The 23,022-nt window shown below is 40.2% G+C and overlaps 1 long non-coding RNA gene across 1 annotated transcript; it reads right to left on the bottom strand.

Annotated features, from left to right (window-relative positions):
* Positions 1-5,384: 5,384 nt before the first annotated feature.
* Positions 5,385-22,153, bottom strand: LOC117516527. The gene is made up of 3 exons (XR_004562450.1): positions 22,141-22,153; positions 6,875-6,878; positions 5,385-5,574 (listed from the first exon to the last, which is right to left on the bottom strand). It is a non-coding gene; the product is annotated as an uncharacterized LOC117516527 (long non-coding RNA).
* Between the last annotated feature and the right edge of the window lie 869 nt (positions 22,154-23,022).

Here is a 23,022-nt window from a genome sequence, read left to right as displayed (position 1 = left end):
ATTTATTCACAATAAAAAACGATGAGAGGGTGGACCATTGCTCACACAAAGCCTGCTCACAGGTGAATGACGCAACCGACAGGTGTGAAAAAACTCATGCATGCGCACGAAGGTTCAAGCTTGTCTGATGCAATCACACGTGATTCAAATCCATATGGTTTTTGAAAAAAAATAAAAAGGTCGGATACTTTTCTAACACACCTCGTATTCTGCAACTGAGATCCAGTAGAATATTTGGCACATGGCAAAATTTTACTCAAAATTTGTGAGAGCATGTTGATGAAATTTGGTAAGCAGACAATGTTGTCACAAATGAGGGATTTTATTTTGAATTTGAACTGGAACATTTTCCAGACCATATATGGCCTTGGCTGAGGTATGCTCTCTCTGAGTGCCTTGTAGTTACCTTTACATCTGTCTGTCTGTATATTTCACAAAATATTTGATCATTTTAAAGTAAATGTTTAACATTTGTGCTTATTTAAACATTTAGTTAGATATTTAGCTCAACATTCAGTTAATATTTTCATATTTTTTGTGATAATTACTAAATTTTGATCAACTGCACTGCTTATTTGAACAACTACACATTTACAAATGTCAAATGCCTCATATTATCATGTAAATATAGTAAGCTATATTTACAGGATAAGACTTGGAAATGCAGAAGTAGGAAAACTGGGACGCCTTTCTCTACATTCAACATAACTACTTTCGTTCGGGAAGAAAGATGATTTCATGTAGCTTAATAAAAGTTATTGTGATGCCTTACAGCACCAACTAAGTGTTTTTCAATTCCACAATCCTAGATGTCTCCTGTCCACTTTTCTAGTATGATTTTAAAAACAGTTGCCTCTGGAGTCCTCAGCAGTCAGGTTCCGTCTTTTAGTTTTGTACGCGGTGCTTGGCTGATAACGCTGTAACTGCAAAACCATTCTTCATTCCTCCTTTGATATAATTTGTAGAAGTGTTGGGGATGAAGTGGGGCTGATCTTTGCTGACAGAACAGAAAAAAAATGTCCTTTGTTTTTCCATAGACTGCATCTATATTGGATAAAAGCTTGCATGATGTCACCTGTAGGTTTACTAGAGAAAAATGGAACAGCCAATATGAAGCCCACCTCTGGGCGTCAACATGTTGTTAGCAGCGGCAGCGCTGATGCTGTTTATGTCATGATGAGCTCATTAATGCAAACAGGGTTGGAGTGTGGGTGGGTCAGTGTGTGAACACACCCCTCTCTTCGAGTCTGAACCAGCTAAGCTAACAGGGAAACCTCGATTCGGATATACAGTATGTATTAAAGGATTATAATTGAGCGCGAGGTCTCTACAGGAAAATATTAGACTGAGGTGTTGACAGTACGTGCGAAAAACACAGGTCTGATATTCCGGTACAAACCGAACCACTCTACATTCCTGCAGTTTGGCGGCAGCCTGTGATCACCAGAGTGGTACGGAGGTGGTCACAGGAGGCTGAAGACAGTTTTCGTGGTTGTTTTGAGAAGACCGACTGGGCTGTGCTCTGTGATGAACAGGGAGAGGACATCTAAAGCATTACAGACTGCATAATGGATTATATCAACTTTTGTATAGACAATATCATCCCAACCATCACCTCAATAACAAACCGTGGGTGACCAAGGACATCAAGGCAACACTGAAGAGGAAGAAGGCTGCATTCAGGAGTGGAGACAGAGGAGCTGAAGAGGGTGCAGCAAGAACTGAAGAAGAAGACCGCAGAGGGGAAGGACAGTTACAGGAGGAAGCTGGAGAGCAAGCTCCAGCAGAACAACATGAGGGAGGTGTGGAGTGGGATGAGACCCATCACTGGTTGTGGTAAGAAGGTGGACCAGATGATGGAAGGAGACCTACATGACGCCAATGAGCTAAACCTGTTTTTAACTGGTTTGACTACATGGACTCTGCCCATCCTTCCCCCAGCTCCTCTCATTGCTCCCATCCCCTGTGTACTCACCTCACACCCCAATTATTACCACCACCCTCCTCCCACCAACCTGCCCCTACTACCTCACAGGCTGCCCACAGTATGTAAGACTTTGAGACATTACATCCGACACCATCAGGAACAGCACGGGAGCACCACAGGGTACAGTCCTGTCTCCCTTCGTGTTCACACTCGACACCTCCGACTTCAGGTTCTGGTCACAGTCCTGTCACCCGCAGAAGTTTTCAGATGACTCTGCCATTGTGGGCTGCATCAGCAGTGACCAGGAAGCTGAGTACAGGAGTGTGGTAGACAGGTTTGTGGAGTGGTTTGGACTCAACCACCTGCAGCTCAACATATCTAAAATGAAGGAGCTGGTGGTGGATTTCAGAAGACAGAAGACCTATTCAAACCCAGTTACCCTCAGTGGAACAGAGGTGGACATTGTGGACTACTACAAGTACCTGGGTGTTCACATAGACAACAAACTGGACTGTAAACACAGATGTTGTGTATAAGCCTCAGGAGGCTCAGATCTTTCAATGTCTGCAGAAATATATTCCAGATGTTTTATCACTCGGTGGTCTCCAGCATCATCTTCTACACTGTAGTGTGCCTGAGTAGCAGGCTGAAGGCACCTGACATAAACAGACTCAACAAGCTCATTTGGAGGGCTGGCCCTGTCCTGGGGACTGGAGTCTGTGGTGGAGGTGTCACAGAGGAGGATGTTGATGAAGCTGCACAGCATCCTGGACAACACCTCCCACCCCCTGCATGCCACACTTACGTCAAGTCAGAGCACCTTCAGCCATAGACTGAGATCACCGAGGTCCAACCCAGGAGGTCTTTCTTTACCTATGGTAACCAGACTGTATAATCCCCCCCCTTCTGCAGGATGAATACATAAGGAACAGAGTTATTCAGAGTAAATTTGTTGTACATAAAGTTGACCTTATCTTAAATCCCTGGATATGATTTTATTTATCACTAATTGTTGCCATCATTATTGTTGAAGTATTCTTGTGTAACACTGGAATGACTTTGGGTTAAACAAATGGCTATGTAGAAAGGCTAAGATGAGGAGTATTACTTGCATTGTTGAGGGAAACAAAATTTTGCTCATGTTGCATGTTTCATTGTGCATGACCCAGGATGTAGGTGGCTGGAATCTGAGGACCGCAGCAGCTGGAAAATGCCAAGGGGGTGCTCATATTCCACCTGGTTGCGACTAACAGACAACTACTTTTGACAGGTTGTGATGGACCGTTTGTTTTCCTGTGAGCATAGTTGCCATCTACAACCCAAGGCGGGTCCATAGTGTGGTGGATGCAGCAATGCATGGCAACATTGCATACTTCCTGACCTGTTTTAGAGCCTTGTGATAGCGATTTGACATCAAAGACGAGATGGATCTCATATATAACTTCACGCTTGCTCTAATAACTGAACTGTTTGTATATCTGTCTATCGATACCACAAATGGTCATATGTGTGTGTGTGTGTGTGTGTCTCTGTGGTTCCTTCTGTGTCCGCAGCAAAGGTAGCACTCTTGGCGTAGTTTATATGCATTAGTCACCACCTCACGTGATGGAAAAATGTAGCACACATCAGACATCCTTTAGGCCAATTAGCTGCATAACAAGGCATATTATTGTAGATATTTATTTTGTGAATTGTTCTGTAATTTATGTCCGTAGCATGGCCCAAGGAGAGGGTCACCCCTTTGAGTCTGGTCTGCTTGAGGTTTCTTCCTCAGAGGGAGTTTTTCCTTCCCACTGCTGCTCTGGGGGTTATTAAGGTTAGACCTTACTTGTGTGATGCACCTTGAGGCAACTCTGTTGTGATTTGGCGCTATATACGAAAAAAATGTAATAAAGTGCTCACAAAGGAGCCATTTGATCATGTTAATGTTAGCCATTACCACTGCGCTATGTGATACTGGAGACTTCCAAAAGATGACATCATTTTCAAGACACATAAAGGATTAAATCTACCATGAATCACTGCTTTAAGGTGCTCACGTTAAAGCCTCATTCAGGTCATTAGCTCTAGTTTGAAAAGAAACTTAAAACTTATAAATTCATAAAAAACCAAAAACCAAAAAAACAAACAACAACAACAACAACAACAACAAAAAAACCATTGTGTTTATGTGCAGGTCACAAACCAGCTTTGGAGGTACATACTACTGTATTGTAGTGTATGGAAACATGGCATTAATTATTCTAAGTCAATACAGTACAGAATGTGGAACAATAAAATGAAAAAATAAAGTAAAATGCACAATAAATATCTTAACACGATTAGGAAACGGCACAAGTTTGATATTTTTAGCACAATCATCAGCACTTTTAAAAAGCTCGGCAAGAGCCCCCTGTGAGTGCTGTAGTTTTTTTATATGGGAGTCTAAAACCAATGCATGAATGCAATGATTTCAGTGGTGTGCCTGTTTTTTTTGGTTTGTGTGTCTGTTTTATGAAAAACACTTAAAATCTGATCTTCATGCAGGCGAAGACAATCCTTCTGCTAGTAAGTTTAAAGTATATTTCCGAAGGTTTGTGCATTTATTTATTTATTTTTGTAACTGAAACCATCTCATTAAAACCAAATAGGGATGTTGCAGCTTCAAAGACTCGTATGTGCAGAACATCCGCATTAACATACTCTTTATGCTGACTTCAGGGCTTCAATGCTTTTCCATTGTGCTTTTTTTTCACATAAAAGAAAAAAGTCTTACACACACACACACACACACACACACACACACACACACACACACACACACACACACACACACACACACACACACACACTGGCTCATCATATCCACACAATATCTGTCTGTGTGCACTCAGCAAGATGCTGTAAACTGAAGAGCAACAAGAACCCAGCCTCTCATGGAGGGGAACACAATGGGGACGTGGCGGGTGAGGAACCTGGAGTGAACAACAGCAACAAAGAAACTGTGTTGTGTCGTTGCTGTTTGGAGCAAAGATTCCTTCAGTAGAGACGCACTTCTCTCACCACCCACAACTTTGATGACTTTGCTGCAGAATCTTTGCACAGAGAAACATCTGAAAGCTTTTTGATTTGGGGAGGGTCCACTGGTCCTAGCCTCTTTATATTATTTGATGGTGTATATTACAACTCCAAACTGATTTTAAAGTTCAGTTTACAAACATAAAACATATGATTCTGCTGACAATACACCATTAATCACCTTTAATTGTAGTGTTGTCTACAAATCTGTTGAATTGAAAATCAACAAATTATGGCAATTCACCATAATTTAATGTTTTTTTTATACCCCCATCAAACTAGAGGCCGAATGAGCCCAAATCCCATCCAAATTAAAGATCGATCCACATTCGGGAAGTGCCAAGGTGCAGTTACGGCCATCAGATAGCTTTCTGAGTGCGGTCTAAACAGTCAGGCACAGTCATGCGGCCACCTCAAATGTTTTGCACATGTTCAAAACATTTGTGGCGCAGTCTAAAAACGATCGAATGGCAGTCAAAGTGCCGTCTGACTGCAGTCTGACTGCATTATAAACAATCGGACAGCGTGAAAACGGCATTCGTGACATTCTTATCACCTTCGGAGGGACATTCGGCATGTTTCCGCCACAGCTGAATGTCTCTAATGCGCCTGAACACATTACGAGTGCACTTGAATGAATGAATGAATGAATGGATTTATTCGTCACACACACACAAATTCGAAAGAACAGAAACATACAAATAACATGAATGTTATATAAACAAAGCCTGTGAGTCCGAAAGGGTGTGGGCAGAAGCAAAGCTTATCAACGCCCACCCCTGCTAGTACAAGTCCAACAATTATAACAGTCATAATAACATAAACACAAATTCTCAACACACTACATATCAACACACAGACACACACTTCAATTTTCAATTACACTTCAATTCATGTATAAGTATATTATGTATATATATATAAAGCGCCAAATCACAACAGACTTGGCCCAAGTCACTCCACTCAAATAAAGACCAACCTTGCCGACCCCCAGAGCAAGCACTAGGCAACTGTGGTGAGGAAAAACTCCTTCTTAGGAAGAAACCACAAGCAGACCAGGCTCTAGGGGGTGACCCTCTGCTTGGGCAGTGCCATATATACCTATATACGTACATATATACATTAACACACACACACACACACACACACTCACACACACATATATATATATATATATATATATATATATATATATATATATATATATATATATACGAGGTCTATTAGAAAAGTATCCGACCTTATTATTTTTTTAAAAAACTATATGGATTTGAATCACGTGTGATTACATCAGCCAAGGTTGAACCCTCGTGGGCATGCGAGAGTTTTTTCACGCCTGTCGGTGACGTCATTCGCCTGTGAGCACGCCTTGTGGGAGGAGTGGTCCAGCCCCCTCGTCGGAATTCCTTTGTCTGAGAAGTTGCTGAGAGACTGGCGCTGTGCTTCATCAAAATTTTTTCCAAAACTGTGAGGCACATCTGAGTGGATACCATTCGACAAATTAAGCTGGTTTTCGGTGAAAATTTTAACGGCTGATGAGAGATTTTGGATTGTTTCTATCGCTGTAAAGACTTCCTACAGAGCGGGACGTTGCGCAGCGCTCCGAGGCGACGTCGTCATCCTGTTTCAAGCTGAAAACCTCCAAATTTAAGCCTCTGTTGACCCAGGACGTCGTGAGAGAACAGAGAACTTTCAGAAGAAGTCGGGATCAGCAGTTTATCCAGACATTCCACTGTTAAAGGAGATTTTTTAATGAAAGACATGCGGACGGATTGGCGCGTCGGCTCGCAGCCAGCACCGCGCGCCCGCCACAGGAGAAACACCTCCATTGGAAGCCTTAAGGACAAGTTGGAACATGCCCTGCTGTTAAACAATTTCTCAGATACTCACTCAACTGAAAGCCACCAAAAGCCACCTGGATTTTACAAATGGCTATCAACACGGAGGTGTTTTTCCTGTGGCGGGCGCGCTTTTTTTTACGCATCGTTCGTCATCGGTAAAAAAAAAAATCTTGAATAATCTCGAATAGCCGAACGTGTCCCCGCGGTGAACACAGCTTTTTGGTGGTTTTCATGTCAACCTATAGTCCGTAAATTATACGGATTTTTCCGAGTTTCAGAGTCATACGGACGTACAAATAAAGTCGGATATTCAGGGTTTGGTCTGCAATAAACTATTTCTGCAGCGCGGCTCCACTTTGAAACCATGAACCATTGAAGCAATGCTTCGATCCAGTACCTCGTTGGTTCTTTGATTCACTGCTCTTCAGAAACGGCAAGCCGCTTCTTAACCCCTCGCAAAGCCATTAAAATATCATCAGTCACTTTTGTGTGGATTAAAGTCACTAACTGGGACTCTTGTCTTGTTGCAGTCAAGAAACGAGAATCGTCCTCCGTTCCGTTCACACAGCTCGAAACGCTGCGCGGCTGAGACAGAGTCCGGTCGGAATTAATAACTTCAAAATTAATCGCCGCTTTAAATAAAATGACACCTCTTTCCAAATGTAATACAGACAAGAAACTACAATTGACTAAAAGGTTTTTTTTCCTCCCAAAAAGAAACGTGCTGTATTTTCTTTTCAAATTCCATCCTGAAGTGAAGCACAGCAGCTGTAAGCTCAGCTCAGATATATGGAAACACATTCATGCCAATGTCTGAAAGGAAATGCTTTTGACAAAAACTACAGATTTTGTTTATTCCTATTCATGTCCAGAGATCAAGGATTCACCATGTAGAGTTCATTATGTACAAAGTTTAAGGATCCAGTGACCAAATTCATATTTATTTACTTTAAGACTCAATAAAATGTTCAATTTCAATTCAATTTAATTGGCTTATAAAGTGCCAAATCACAACAAAATCTAAATATACTAAAACAAATACATCACAATTGTACACATATCAAATTGTGGTATGTGTACAATTGTGACGTATTTGTTTTAGTACATTTAGTCATGGACATGAATATTGTTATTTTGATATGAAACAGGATAACAAATGACCTGCCAGTGGTTTTATATTTGATTTCATTAGTGTGTTTCAGTTGAAATTTACATTTTCAAATTTATGCAATGTTCATTTACATTTTCAAATAAAACTGTGCTTTTAAGCGGCTTTTGAATTCATTTTTGGGTTTCACATATAACATGCGATTAATCATGATTAATCACAGAAAGTCATTGAATTAATGCGATTAAGATTTTTTATGTTTGCCCACCCCTAATATATATATATATATATATATATATATATATATATATATATATACGAGGTCTATTAGAAAAGTATCCGACCTTATTATTTTTTTCAAAAACCATATGGATTTGAATCACGTGTGATTACATCAGACATGCTTGAACCCTCGTGGGCATGCAAGAGTTTTTTCACGCCTGTCGGTTACGTCATTCGCCTGTGGGCAGTCTTTGAGTGAGGAGTCGTCCACCCGCTCGTCGATTTTTTTCATTGTTTAGGAATGGCTCAGAGACTGTTGCTTTGTTTGATAAAAATGTTTTCAAAACTGTAAGGCACAACTGAGTGGACACCATTCAATAAATTCAGCTGGTTTTCGGTAAAAATTTTAACGGCTGATGAGAGATTTTGGTCTGGTAGTGTCGCTTTAAGGACGGTCCACGGCGCCTGACGGCGATCTGCGCTTCGAGGCGACAGCGTCTCGCCGTTTCAAGTTGAAAACTTCCACATTTCAGGCTCTGTTGACGCAGTAAGTCGTCAGAGAACAGAGAACTTTCAGAAGAAGTCGGCATGAGGAGTTTATTCAGACATTCCATTGTTAACGGTCATTTTGTAATGAAAGAACGTGCGGGCAGAGTCGCATGTCGGGCTGGACCCGACCGCGGGGGGTCGCGGCAGGAAAAACACCTCCGTTGGAAATCTTAACGGACAAGTTGGAACATGCCCAAGCTGTTAAACAATTTCTCAGTTACTCACTTGTTGAAAGCCATTAAAAGCCGCCTGAATTCTACAAATGGTTTTCAACACGGAGGTGTTTTTCCTGTCGCGGCGCACACAGATTTGCCGAGTCGTCACGGAAACGACTCGGCGAATTTGCGCGTAGGTCTTTCATTAAAAAAATGTCCTTAAACAGTGGAATGTCCGCATAAATTCCTCATGCCGGCCTCTTCTGAATCTTCTCTGTTCTCTCACGATGTCCTGGGTGAATTAAGCCTTAAATTAGGATGTTTTCAGCTCGAAACAGGCCGACGACAGCGCCTGGAAGCGCTGCAGGACGTCCCGCTCCGTGGGAAGTCCTTACACCGACAGAAACACCCCATAATCTCTCATCAGCCGTTAAACTTTTCACAGAAAACCAGCTTAATTTCTCGAATAGTGTCCACTCGGATATTCCTCACAGGTCCAGAAAAAATTTTGCTTTATCAAAATTTTGATAAAGCAACGCGCGCCGTCTCGAGCAGCATGTGAAACAAAGGAATTCAGCCGAGAGGGCGGGACCACATCTCACTCAAGGCCTGCCCACAGGGAAATGACGTCACCGACACGCGTGAAAAAACTCACGCATGCACACGAGGGTTCAAGCATGATTGGTGTAATCGCATGTCATTCAAATCCATATAGTTAAAAAAAATAATAAAAGGGTCGGTTTATTATCTAAGAGACCTCGTATATATGAGGTCTGTCCAAAGAGTATCAGACCTTTTTATTTTTTTCAAAAACCATATGGATTTGAATCATGTGTGCTTGCATGAGCCAACCTTGAACCTTCATGCGCATGCGTGATTTTTTTCACGCCCGTCGGTTGCATCATTCACATGTGAGCAGGCTTTGTGTGAGCACTGGTCCTCCCCTCTCGTTGGATTTTCATTGCGAGGTGGAACGATTTGGAGCTTTGCTGCATCAAATTTTTCCAGAAACTGTGAGAGACAGCCAGGTGGAAACCATTCAGACGATTCAGACGGCTTTAGGTGACGATCCTATGGGCATCACACAGATTAAGGAGTGTTGCAACCAGTTTAAAGATGGCTCACAATGGCGGAGGGTGCGCCGCGCTCCGAGCGGCCATCGACAGGCTGAAACGACCAGATCATTTCCAAAGTGAACGCTGTGTTGATCCGGGACGTCGTCTGACTACCAGAGAAATTGCAGAAGAGGTGGACATCAGCACTTTTTCGGCACATTCCACTGTTACAGGAGACTTTGTAATGAAAGACGTGCGGAAGTTGGAAGTCTCACGACATGTTGTGACACGTCCAGCTCTTACACAATTCCTCGGATACTCACTTGACTGAAAAGCCACCGGAAGCCGTTTGAATCTTCCGAATGGTTTCCACCTGGCTGTCTCTCACAGTTTCTGGAAAAATTTGATTCAGCGCTGCTCCAATCGTTCAGACATTTTCCTCGAAATGAAAATCCAACGAGGGGGGAGGACCAGTGCTCACTCAAAGCCTACTCACAGGCGAATGACGCAACCGACAGGCGTGAAAAAACTCACGCATGCTCACGAAGGTTCAAGGTTGGCTCATGCAAGCACACGTGATTCAAATCCATAAGGTTTTTGAAAAAAATAAAAAGGTCTGATACTTTTTGGACAGACCTCGTATATATATATATATATATATATATATATATATATATATATATATATATATATATATATGTTTCCCCCCCTCTCTCTAAGTTATTACCATCGGCACCATACTTCTATTTGACTAGCATTTCGACTACAGGATCTTGATGTATAAAAATAATACTTTTGACCATGGTTACGACACCAGCAATAACAGGTATTATGCAGATATGTTAACAGATATTATATTAATAAACATATAGTAAGATTTTATCATTATTATCATTTTCTTTTTTAATAATATAATTTCCAATTATGGCTATGATATATATAATTAAATTGATGTACAGTATAATTCTAGGTATTTTATGAAAGTTTGTGTGTCCTAGCGAGGCCCCTTCTATTGCTGACAAGGCAAAAAAGCAAAGGTAAATTAAATAGAAATAAATTAAAAAGTCATAATGATCACGCACCTCTCTCCTCATTCATGTATTTCAACAGAACCATTTCTTTGTATCTTTTTTTGAATTGATGGATATTTGGACCTTGCTTGAGCTGAGGTACCAAACTATTCCACAGCTTAATGCCACACATGGACACACAGAAACTTTTCCTGGTAGTTCTCACTGCCTTGACTTTAAAGTTACCACATCCCCTAAAATTATAGCTCCCTTCTCTCTGAGTGAAGAGACTCAGAATATTACTAGGTAATGAGTTTTTATTGGCTTTATATAATAATTGTGCAGTGTAGAAATTAACCAAATCTGGAATTTTCAACTATTTGGATTGCAAAAATAGACTATTTGTGTGATCGAGATATCCTACCTTATAGATGATTCTTATTGCACGCTTTTGGAGTATACAGAGGGGATGTAGCAAACTTTTGTAATTGTTGCCCCAGATTTCTATACAGTATGTTAAATAAGGAGAGACTAAAGAACAATACAATAAATATAATGCATTATGATCCAGAAAATATTTTGCTTTGTACATAATAGAGACATTCTTGGAAACTTTTTTATGTATGTGGCTGATATGAGACTTCCAGCTTAATTTACTATCAATGGTTATCCCTAAAAATTTGATTTCTGACACTTTATCTATTTCGACACCGTCTATATTTATTGGTAAATTAGAATTGTCATTATGATTTCCGAAAAATACATGACTTTAGTCTTATTTATATTTAGGGATAATTTATTAATATTCAACCAGGTTTTCAGCTTAATTAATTCACTATTTACCACATTAATAAGTTTGCTATAATTATCACAGGAATAGAATATATTGGTGTCATCTGCAAATAATGATAATTTTAATAATTGTGACACATTAAAAATGTCATTTATATAAAGATTAAAAAAAATGTGGACCCGGTATGGATCCCTGTGGACCCCCACAAGCGATGCCCAAACATCCAGATTTGAATGCACCCATCTGCACAAACTGTTGTCTCTCTGTTAAATAGCTTTGAATCCAGTTCCAAGCCATTCCCCTGATACCATATCTTTCCAGGTTATTGAGTAGAACTGAGTGATTAAGTGTGTCAAACGCTTTCTTTAAATCAATGAATATTCCATCTATATAGTTTTTACTATCTAAGGTGTTTGTGATCTCTTCTATTGCTTCAGTTATTGTAAGTGAAGTTGACCTTCCAGATCTAAACCCATATTGACTTTCGTTAATTATGTTATATTTTTCTATAAAGGATTCTAACCTGTTGTTAAAAAGCTTTTCTAAAATTTTGGAAAATTGTGGGAGTAGAGAGACCGGTCTGTAGTTTGTGAAGTTGTGTTTATTTCCATTTTTGTATAGTGGAATAACTTTTGCCATTTTCATTTTGTTCAGGAATGTCCCAGTTTGAAATGACAAGTTACATGAGTCAGGGGTTTTGATATGCTTTTAATTATTGTTTTTACTAGCTTCATATCTATGTCATAACAGTCAGTTGATTTTTTATTTTTACATTTATTAACAATATCTATTATTTCAGCTTCACTAACACTGGAGAGATACATTGTGTTTTTATTGATTTTTATGAGTGATTCCTGCTCCTTGTTACCACCTTCGGGAATTTTTTGCTGCCAAGTCGGGTGCAATATTAACAAAGAAGTTATTAAAACCATTAACTATATTATTCATATTATAGATGTCCCTGTTCTTATCAATAAAATAATTTGGATAAGAATGACCTCTTACCTTATTTTTGATTATAGTGTTAAGAATTTCCCAGATTCTCTTGGTGTCATTTTTATTATTATTTAATAGATTGGTATAATATAATTTCTTGCTGGCTCTAATTATATTAGTTAGTTTGTTTTTATATAATTTATATCTATGTTCAGATTCTTTTGTCCTTAGTCTAACAAATTGTCTGTATAATGTATTCTTCTTTTTACAAGCATTTTGTAGACCTTTTGTGGACCATGGACTTTTGGCAGCAGTACTGTTTTTGTTGACGTGGCGTATTGGACAGTTTATCTCATATAATGAATTGAAAATGTCTAGAAATTTATTGAAGGCACAATCCACATCATTCTCCCTGTACACAGTGTGCCAATCCTGTTTTGTTAAGTCATTATTGAGGTGATCTATTGCTTTTTGGGTTCTTACTCGTTTAAATGCAGAATATTGGGGTTTTACCTGAAAATTACAATTGGAGTCATACACAGTGAACACAGGAAGATGGTCAGTTATGTCACATATCAATAAACCACTTATATTTTTAGTTTCTATATTGTTTGTGAAGATGTTATCTATTAGAGTTGCACTATTCAATGTAATTCTGCTTGGCCTGGTGATAACTGGGTATAAGCTCATGCTGTACATTGTGTTTATAAATTCATCAGTTGATGTATGTCTTTTGGGGTTTATTAGATCAATGTTATAATCTCCACATATAAGTATTTTCTTGTTATTTATTGATGAAAACATTTTATCCACCCAGTTTGTAAATATAGCCAATATAGCCTGGCACCCTATATAAACAACTTATAATAATGTTTTTCTTGTTTCCATTATAAACTTCTATTGAAATACATTCTAAAACATCTTTTATTGTTAATGTCATACTTTCTTTTTAAATTTAATATTTTTATGCACATATATAGCAAAACCTCCACCTCCTTTATTCACTCTGTTGATGTAGTTTAGATTATAACCATCCAACTTAAATTGTATTCCTTTTTGTGCATTGAACCATGTTTCTGAAATTGTTATTATACTAAAGGGTTTTGTAAACTGCTGAAGATATTCTTTGATACTGTTAAAGTTTGTGTACATACGTCTGCTGTTAAAGTGGATGATTGATAATTTACCTTCTGATTTAACTGTATTATTGTAATCCTCTTCCGTATAGTAATTGCAATGAACAGTATCAGTCGAAAAAAACATATTATCAGGGTCTATTTAATTTTCCAAATCCATTATCTTATGTTCAGTATACTCAGTTGCTTTTAATTCCAATAATTCCTGGTTTATTATCCTCTGTTGTATTATTTCATCTCCTGAAGTAGAGATTTTGGGTTTTGATTCAGTGGTTTATAAAGTAGAACTAGTTTTTTTTTTTTTTTTTACTTTTTTATTTCTCCATACATTATTGACTCATATTTCATATTTTTCCAGCTCTTTTATGTCCTTAATAACCAGCACCTTAGCTACTTCAGGAGACCCATTCAGTTTAATGAAGACTTTACAATTCCTGACCCATGTATTCTGAATTTTGTTTGTCTGTTCCTTAAGTATCTGTTTTTTGTTTTTTTTTTAGCAATGTCTGCATTTGTTTTTGTTAAGTGATCATTCAAGTAAACATTCGTACCTTTGTTTTCTTCCTTGCCTCAACAATGTAACCTTATCTTTTCTGTTGAAAAACCTCATGATAAGCACAGGAGGAGCGCCTTTCTTCATAGAAAGAGGGTGACAAGCTTCAAGACAGTTTATGTCCAAATCAATGTCCCTGGACGCCAGGAACGCGGTGACCTGTTGTTCTGCAGAGCTCTCCTCCATCTCGCCGGGTTCGAGATCACTTCCCGCGGTCACTGCGTGGGCATATGAGTGAGGTTTAATCTTTAAACCAGTCACAACTACATCGTTAATCCTTGAATACTGCTCCAAGTCCTCAACTCTCTTCTCAAGAGCCTCGATCTTCTTGTCCTTATCCTCTAATAACGCTCGTAGTCGCGCGACTTCCTCCACCAGCTTGAGTATCTTGTCCTGCTTGTCCTTTATGTCAGCTACGTCCAGTGACACTGTCTCAAGTGCCTTTTTAACCTCCTCCGACTCCTCAACCACCGAGCTTTTCTTTGGTGCCATTTGTAGTGTTTTCGACTCCGGTTGTTTACACTGCTCGGTACCTCACCTGGAAGCAGCGTGGCTAACCGCTAGCCCCAGTCCCAAACTTCGCTGAAAGTTATTGTTTTACATAAATCCAAGGTCCAGTAACCTTTTTTTACGTTGGATTTTAATCCATAGCCATTGTCCGTTTGGTCCGATTCCGAAGAAAAAAATTCTATAAATAAGTTTTCAAAGGTTCTTTTGCCTCTTCTCACGCTGCTCACACTCGGATAACCCGGAAGTTGATGACCAAGTTGATGACACTCACTATCACCTGACAAAATTACTGTCAGGTGATACAGCAGCACTTCGAGTGTTGCTGGTTTCTATCCTGCCAAACTGCAATCAAACAGCTTGTAAGTGCATTCTTATTGTTCTTATTTTCACCTGGCAGCTGTCCAGGTACTATTACTGTGTTCCACCTACATTTGCACCACGTTGGCACATGCACAAATCAGTTGGGGCGTGCTCATTCGTACTAAGTGTGACGGGGTCTTAGTTGTCACACTTTTGTAACATTACTTAACCTACTTTAGTGCAGCATATAGCCTACCATAAATATAAAAACAACTTCAACATGCTCTCCTTAATACTAAGACTAGGACGAGTGGACCCTAGGACTAGTGGAAAGTTCCCTTTGATTTGACTCTGTGGCTTGATTTTGTGGTTGTGTTTGGTTTCAGGCAAAATGAGCCTGTCCACTGTGTACCACAGAGTGCTGCAAAAAAATGGAAATTGAGGGAACTAAATGAGTGCAAAATGTCCCTTCCCATTTATGCAAGTCCATCTGGTCTCTTTCTTCCCTGAATAGAGCAGAAATTGTACTTGTGTACTTGTTTGTATAATGTGTTTCTGTTTGAGAGTGGAGACACTTATTGATATGAATGGTGGCCAAACATAAGATGCACCCGATCATGTTGTTCTCAAAGCAGCATTTTGGCCATGAAATTTCAGAATGAATTTTCAGTCACGTGAATTCAAACAGGGCAGTTTCTCATTCAGAGGCAAGTGCACAAACCGCTTACACCACAGTGTTGTTAAATTCTGCCAAATTACTGCCAGTCCCTAGTATGATGCCAGCTTTAATCAGGTATGTAAAGAAGGCCCTGAAACTCATCATCTACTTTGACATCCAGTTTGTTGGCTTGCTGAAACCTCTTGACTCCTCCATCATTCCCCTCTCTCCATTCCTTGTTTTTTTGCTCATCCATCTCTCTGCACTTTCCTTTATCTTTCATGAAACTCTGCTCGTCCCCACTTTTTGCAAGTGTATAGTTGAGCCAATTTTAGTATATAGTACAACGCTTACTGTGCAGGATGCATATGCAGCTGTGTACGTGTATGCATGTGTGTGCAACTCCTGTTTGCTATCCTTTTAGTTTTTCCTGGCATTGAGTTTGACAAGGTTGGTTGCAAACAGGATTACATATTGTTGGCTGTAAAAGGAAGACTTCAATTTATGGCTTGAGGAGCACTTTTGAAAAATAGTCCATTAAAAAAAAAAAAAAAAATCTATGTTCTATCAATACATTTTGGATTTAAATATGCACTGTGTCTTGTGTGCCATCAAAAACATTTGACATATCTTGGAAATTACATTTAAGTGCCCCAATATTTTTGCATGGCATTAGTCATTATTAGTTACAAAGTATGTAGCAACATTTTTCTTTACAATTCACAAAACTGATGTATCAATGCTAGCATATTTTCTCAAACTCTGCATTTTTGTGCTGTAATAGGTAATGTGAAGTTCAGTCATTATTTGTTTCTATCTATCTATCTATCTATCTATCTATCTATCTATCTATCTATCTATCTATCTATCTATCTTAGTAGAGCTGTTGACTGATTAAAATTTTAATCACGTGTCTTTAGTTAACCCATGATAATCATGATTAATTGCAAATTAATCTCACAAGACGTTGCTTGGATGGCAGCATGTGTTGCTCTGAAACCTGGATGTACCTTTCAGCATTGATGGTGCCATCACAGATGTGTAAGCTGCCCATGCCATGGGCACTAACACACCCCCATACCATCACAGATGCTGGCTTTTGAACTTTGCACTGGTAACAATCTGGATGGTCATTTTCCTCTTTTGTCCAGAGGACATGATGTCCATGATTTCCAAAATCAATTTGAAATGTGGACTCATCAGACCACACCACACTTTTCCACTTTGCGTCTGTCCATTTCAAATGATCTCGGGACCAGAGAAGGCGGCGGTGTTTCTGGATGTTGTTGATGTTTGGTTTTCGCTTTGCATGGTAGAGTTTTAACTTGCACTTGTAGATGTAGTGATGAACTGTGTTAACCAACAATGGTTTTCTGAAGTGTTCCTGAGCCCACGTGGTAAGATCCTTTATGTTGGTTTTTAATGCAGTGCCGCCTGAGGGATCGAAGGTCACACCATTCAATGTTGGTTTTTGGCCTTGCCACTTGCCACTTAGAAAGTTCTCCAGATGCTCTGAATCTTCTGATTATATTATGGACTGTAGATGATGGAATCCCTAAATTCTTTGCAGTTGAACATTGAGAAACATTGTTCTTAAACTGTTGGACTATTTTTTCATGTAGTTGTTCACAAAGTGGTGATCCTCGCCCCATCTTTGCTTGTGAATGGCTGAGCCTTTTGGAGATGCTCCTTTTATACCCAATCATGACACTCACCTGTTTCCAATTAGGTGTTCTTTGAGCATTCATGAACTTTCCTAGTCTTTTGTTGCCCCGTCCCAAATTTTTGGAAACATGTTGCAGGCATCCATTTTAAAATGAGCAAATATTTGCACAAAAACAATAAAGTTTATCAGTTTGAACATTAAATATCTTGTCTTTGTGGTGTAGTCAATTGAATATAAGTTGAAGAAGATTTGCAAATCATTGTGTTCTGTTTTTATTTACATTTTACACAATGCCCCAACTTCATTGGAATTGGGGTTGTTGAACTGTAGTAGTAAAACAGGGTAATAGTGACTCAGTGATGTTTTTGTTGTTAAAAATATATTCGTGTTACTATTCATTTTCTTCTTATTATTGTTCTTCTTGTTAGGAAAAATGTCTTCAGAGATAGACCTTGACTATAAGTGGCCCTTTCTTTCTCTGTGGCTCCACCCCTGTGTATTGTATCTGTAAACAGAAGTTAAACAGATGACACCAAGGAAAATGGGTAACACTAACACAAGCGCTGCGTCTGTGATTGCTCCATGCTTCTGAAACAGAGAGACATGCAGTGTTTAAAGAGCGGACACTGGGTTTATAGCAAAGCAGACAACCCTGGCTCACATATTTGGTGACGAGTTTAATTAATCAGATTCAGATCAATCAAAAATGCCTTGATCAAGCACATCTGCTGATTAAGTATGTGTTTGTTCTGCCATCCACACACTGCTGCATGCCTTCCTGATGTCCCAAATTACAATGCAGACCAAGGGTCACAGAAGGTGTGTGAATTAATCACATGTTAAAAATTAGTTGTGTTAAAAAGAAGTTGTGTTAATGCCTTATTATTGTTTTATCTTTGACAGCCCTAAAACAGAGATAATGTAATTATACTGCTCAAAAGTTAAACTTATACATGGAGACTATTTCATTTTAGGGCGGATTTCCATAAAGAGCTCCACGTTTTGATTGTGACTGAATCTGCCATAGAATTTTTACTTTTATCTCTTCCACCCATGGCTTAAACATGATATAATATGGGTTTTTATTTTATCTCAACCCATATCAGTGCACTCAACACCCACCAGGTGGTCATCTCTATATAAAGGCAGCTGCACAGCCTGTTTGTCTCCCCTTTTCTCTCAGCTGCTCTTATGATGGATTGTTTTATAATTTCAGTGTCATCTTCACATAGCAAAACATTGCAAACCATTGTCACCATCTACTGCCACCATGTCAATGACAAAAAAACTACTTCCCACTACAATGCCAGTTAAAGAATATAAGTGGTCTGCATTCTTAGTGGTTCTACACTCAACAAAAATATAAATGCAACACTTTTTGTTTTGCTCCCATTTTGTATGAGATGAACTAAAAGATCTAAAACTTTTTCCACATACACAATATCACCATTTCCCTCAAATATTGTTCACAAACCAGTCAAAATCTGTGATAGTGAGCACTTCTCCTTTGCTGAGATAATCCATCCCACCTCACAGGTGTGCCATATCAAGATGCTGATTAGAGACCATGATTAGTGCACAGGTGTGCCTTAGACTGCCCACAATAAAAGGCCACTCTGAAAGGTGCAGTTTTGTTTTATTGGGGGGGGGGGGGGGGATACCAGTCAGTATCTGGTGTGACCACCATTTGCCTCATGCAGTGCAACACATCTCCTTCGCATAGAGTTGATCAGGTTGTCAATTGTGGCCTGTGGAATGTTGGTCCACTCCTCTTCAATGGCTGTGCAAAGTTGCTGGATATTGGCAGGAACTGGTACACGCTGTCGTATACGCCGGTCCAGAGCATCCCAAACATGCTCAATGGGTGACATGTCCGGTGAGTATGCCGGCCATGCAAGAACTGGGACATTTTCTGCTTCCAAGAATTGTGTACAGATCCTTGCAACATGGGGCCATGCATTATCCTGCTGCAACATGAGGTGATGTTCTTGGATGTATGGCACAACAATGGGCCTCAGGATCTCGTCACGGTATCTCTGTGCATTTAAAATGCCATCAATAAAATGCACCTGTGTTCTTCGTCCATAACAGACGCCTGCCCATACCATAACCCCACTGCCACCATGGGCCACTCGATCCAAACATTGACATCAGAAAACCGCTCACCCACACGATGTCACACACGCTGTCTGCCATCTGCCCTGGACAGTGTGAACCGGGATTCATCTGTGAAGAGAACACCTCTCCAACGTGCCAAACACCAGCGAATGTGAGCATTTGCCCACTCAAGTCGGTTACGACGACGAACTGGAGTCAGGTCAAGACCCCGATGAGGACGACGAGCATGCAGATGAGCTTCCCTGAGACGGTTTCTGACAGTTTGTGCAGAAATTCTTTGGTTATGCAAACCGATTGTTTCAGCAGCTGTCCGAGTGGCTGGTCTCAGACGATCTTGGAGGTGAACATGCTGGATGTGGAGGTGCTGGGCTGGTGTGGTTACACGTGGTCTGTGGTTGTGAGGCTGGTTGGATGTACTGCCAAATTCTCTGAAACGCCTTTGGAGATGGCTTATGGTAGAGAAATGAACATTCAATACACGAGCAACAGCTCTGGTTGACATTCCTGCTGTCAGCATGCCAATTGCACGCTCCCTCAAATCTTGCGACATCTGTGGCATTGTGCTGTGTGATAAAACTGCACCTTTCAGAGTGGCCTTTTATTGTGGCCAGTCTAAGGCACACCTGTGCACTAATCATGGTGTCTAATCAGCATTTTGATATGGCACACCTGTGAGGTGGGATGGATTATCTCAGCAAAGGAGAAGTGCTCACTATCACAGATTTAGACTGGTTTGTGAACAATATTTGAGGGAAATGGTGATATTGTGTATGTGGAAAAAGTTTAGATCTTTGAGTTCATCTCATACAAAATGGGAGCAAAACCAAAAGTGTTGCATTTATTTTGGTGCCTTGGTGTGCGTCAGCAATTTCAAGTTGACACCTGTCCACCCTGTCTCTCACCCCTCCAGGAGGTGCTAGAATGGTGCTGGCAGTATTATAATGCCACCTGAGATGTGTGGTGTGTCCTGATGGCGAGGTGCTGCTGCCTGATCACCTGCATAATGATGTTTCAACACTGTCTCGCCCTGAGAGAGACTTTACCTGTCCCCTTGCTTCCGCAAGCCAGAAGTGCAAATTGGCTGTTGCTTGTCCGCAGTTGGTGCCCATTCTCTGTTACACGCTGGATTATTGTACCTTCACAACTGATATTAAACAGCTGCATATGTCATTCATGCTGTACTAGCATGTAGAAGGCTGGCAGTGGGAGAAAGGGACCCCGTCCATCGAGGATGCAGTCAGCTAATGTCTCCTACCGACATTTGCATCCGTTCTGTCAGAGAGGGACAGAATCACTCTGACCAAGTCTGACAGGTGTTACCTAGATGATGCTCAGATGGCACCGCTCTCCAACACTGTGAGTCTCGTCGAAGTCAGACACTGCAGCGTGGGCACAGAGAGTGTCTCTCCAACACCTGCTCAACTTGATCTATAGAGTCTCTTTTTCCACCAGTGAGGCAGGACTCCAAAAGAACCAAGGTCTTAGTCCTATATGACACTCTGTCTCTGGTCTAGATTGCTTTCCAGTATCAATAAAAGATGTTGTTTCAGCCATCACATTGCTCTCTAGGGGTACTCCCTGTCTTGTTCGATGTTTGAAACTGTTGCATTGTCCACAGTAGAGATGATCAATAAGAGGTAACCTGATTGGGTTGGGTGAAAAGATATGTAGCGGTCAGATGGTCCTAGGCTCCACTCCATATACAGATGCAGTTGAGATGGAGGTGGCGTTATTGTTCCATCTGTTTTCACTGAAATCTGCAGGCTAGTAACAGAACCTAATGATGATGCTGCTACTCCGCAGTCTTACACAGTTGGAGAACAGAGCTTCCGATATTATACGTATTCTCCCCTTTGTATATGTGCACATTCTGTGTACTTTTCCTACGTAAATGTACAAACAGAACTGGAGTTACATCAAGGTCATTACTTTCCCTGTTATCCTCCTTCATTAATTGGTAAAGTAGGGCACTTTCACCTTTTTAAGAAGACATTCAGTTTCTTCTGAAATAGCGCATGTCATTTAATTCATTCAGTTTAAGAACTGCAATAATTAGTTAAATTTGGCATTAGTCTTTCGTCACATTCTTCCCAGATATTGGAATTGTACATTTTTAAATATTAAATATTCATGGACTGACTACCTATTGGCAGCTTATTTGAACTCATTAAGTACCCACACTACAGAATACATACTTAATTCAGTGGTAGCTTCAGTCCAGTAAAGTACCAATGAATTGTGTTATACTTGCAGGGAATAAAGAGGTTAGGTGCACAAATAGCACATTCCTTTATGCCATCCTTTCAATGAATGATGATATTTACAGCCTCGAATGTTGGAATTGGCAGTTAAACCTTCTTTTACAAAGCTGTTCATTAAATTTTGATGAGATGATGTGATTATGGTAGTTTTAAGACTCTTCAGGAGGATATAAGGCCATTTTTTCTACCAGACTTACCCTTATATCTTAGTTTTGCAAGAGTAGGATCAAGAGTCCTACATCAAAGTGTTTCTCAGCAGTTCTGTTGACAAACCCAGAGTTTAACATTTTGGCTGAATCAGCAATGCTGATAATTTGTATAAAGTTGTTGTGCTGTGCTTCCAGCTGAGGCTCAGCTCTCTTTGGTTCATATAGTTTTGCTGTATAATGCTCAGACGTCAGAGGCATGTGGATGTGAGGCTAATCTTCATGGACAGTACCTTGAGGGCAATGTCATCATTTTTAGTACTTCTGTAACTAAAATTACAAGTATGTTGGTGCCTATGCCTGTTTGCTATTCTGAATTTTGATTTGCAAACAAGAGCAAAACAATGCAACATTGTTGTTTGTCTTTGGAGTGCCCCTGTTTTGGTCAGGGTCGCCACAGCGGATGCAGTACAGATCCACATTGGGTTTTGTATGGGATGGTCTTCCTGGCACAGATCGCGATTAGGAGAAACAGATGGAGCCCCTGGTGTTCCTAAGAGGTCTCCCCCATCCAAAAACTAACCAGGAAGTACTCTTGTTAGCTTCTGTGATGTGACAAGATCCGCAAAAAGAGATTGGCTGCCAAAGAAAAGAAGTTTAAAATTTTAAATATTTCAAAATGAAAGGGTATACAACTACAACTGGGTAGACCATGGCACAGAAGGTTGTTTGCCAACTGAAAGGTAAATAAGATTCAATCTGCAGTTGGGGGACCATCCCAACTGGGGACTGCAGGATGCTATCATCTTCATGCTGTGTAGAGCTTATTCTCACCTGGAGGAGGCAGGCAGCACTATGACAGTCATGTTCTTTGACTTCTCCAGTGTGTTCAACACCACCCGGCAAAACTTGCTCAGCAATAAAATGCTTGACATGAAGGTAGAGGCTCCACTTATGGCCTGGATTACCAACTACCTCGCAGGCCGCCCACCATATGCGAGGCTTTGGGATATTACATCTG

This window comes from Thalassophryne amazonica, chromosome 9, assembly GCF_902500255.1.
Source record: "Thalassophryne amazonica chromosome 9, fThaAma1.1, whole genome shotgun sequence".
Classification (NCBI taxonomy): Eukaryota; Metazoa; Chordata; class Actinopteri; order Batrachoidiformes; family Batrachoididae; genus Thalassophryne; species Thalassophryne amazonica.
The sequence above is the reverse complement of the archived record's forward strand: the minus strand, read 5'-3'. Positions and strand labels throughout refer to the sequence as shown.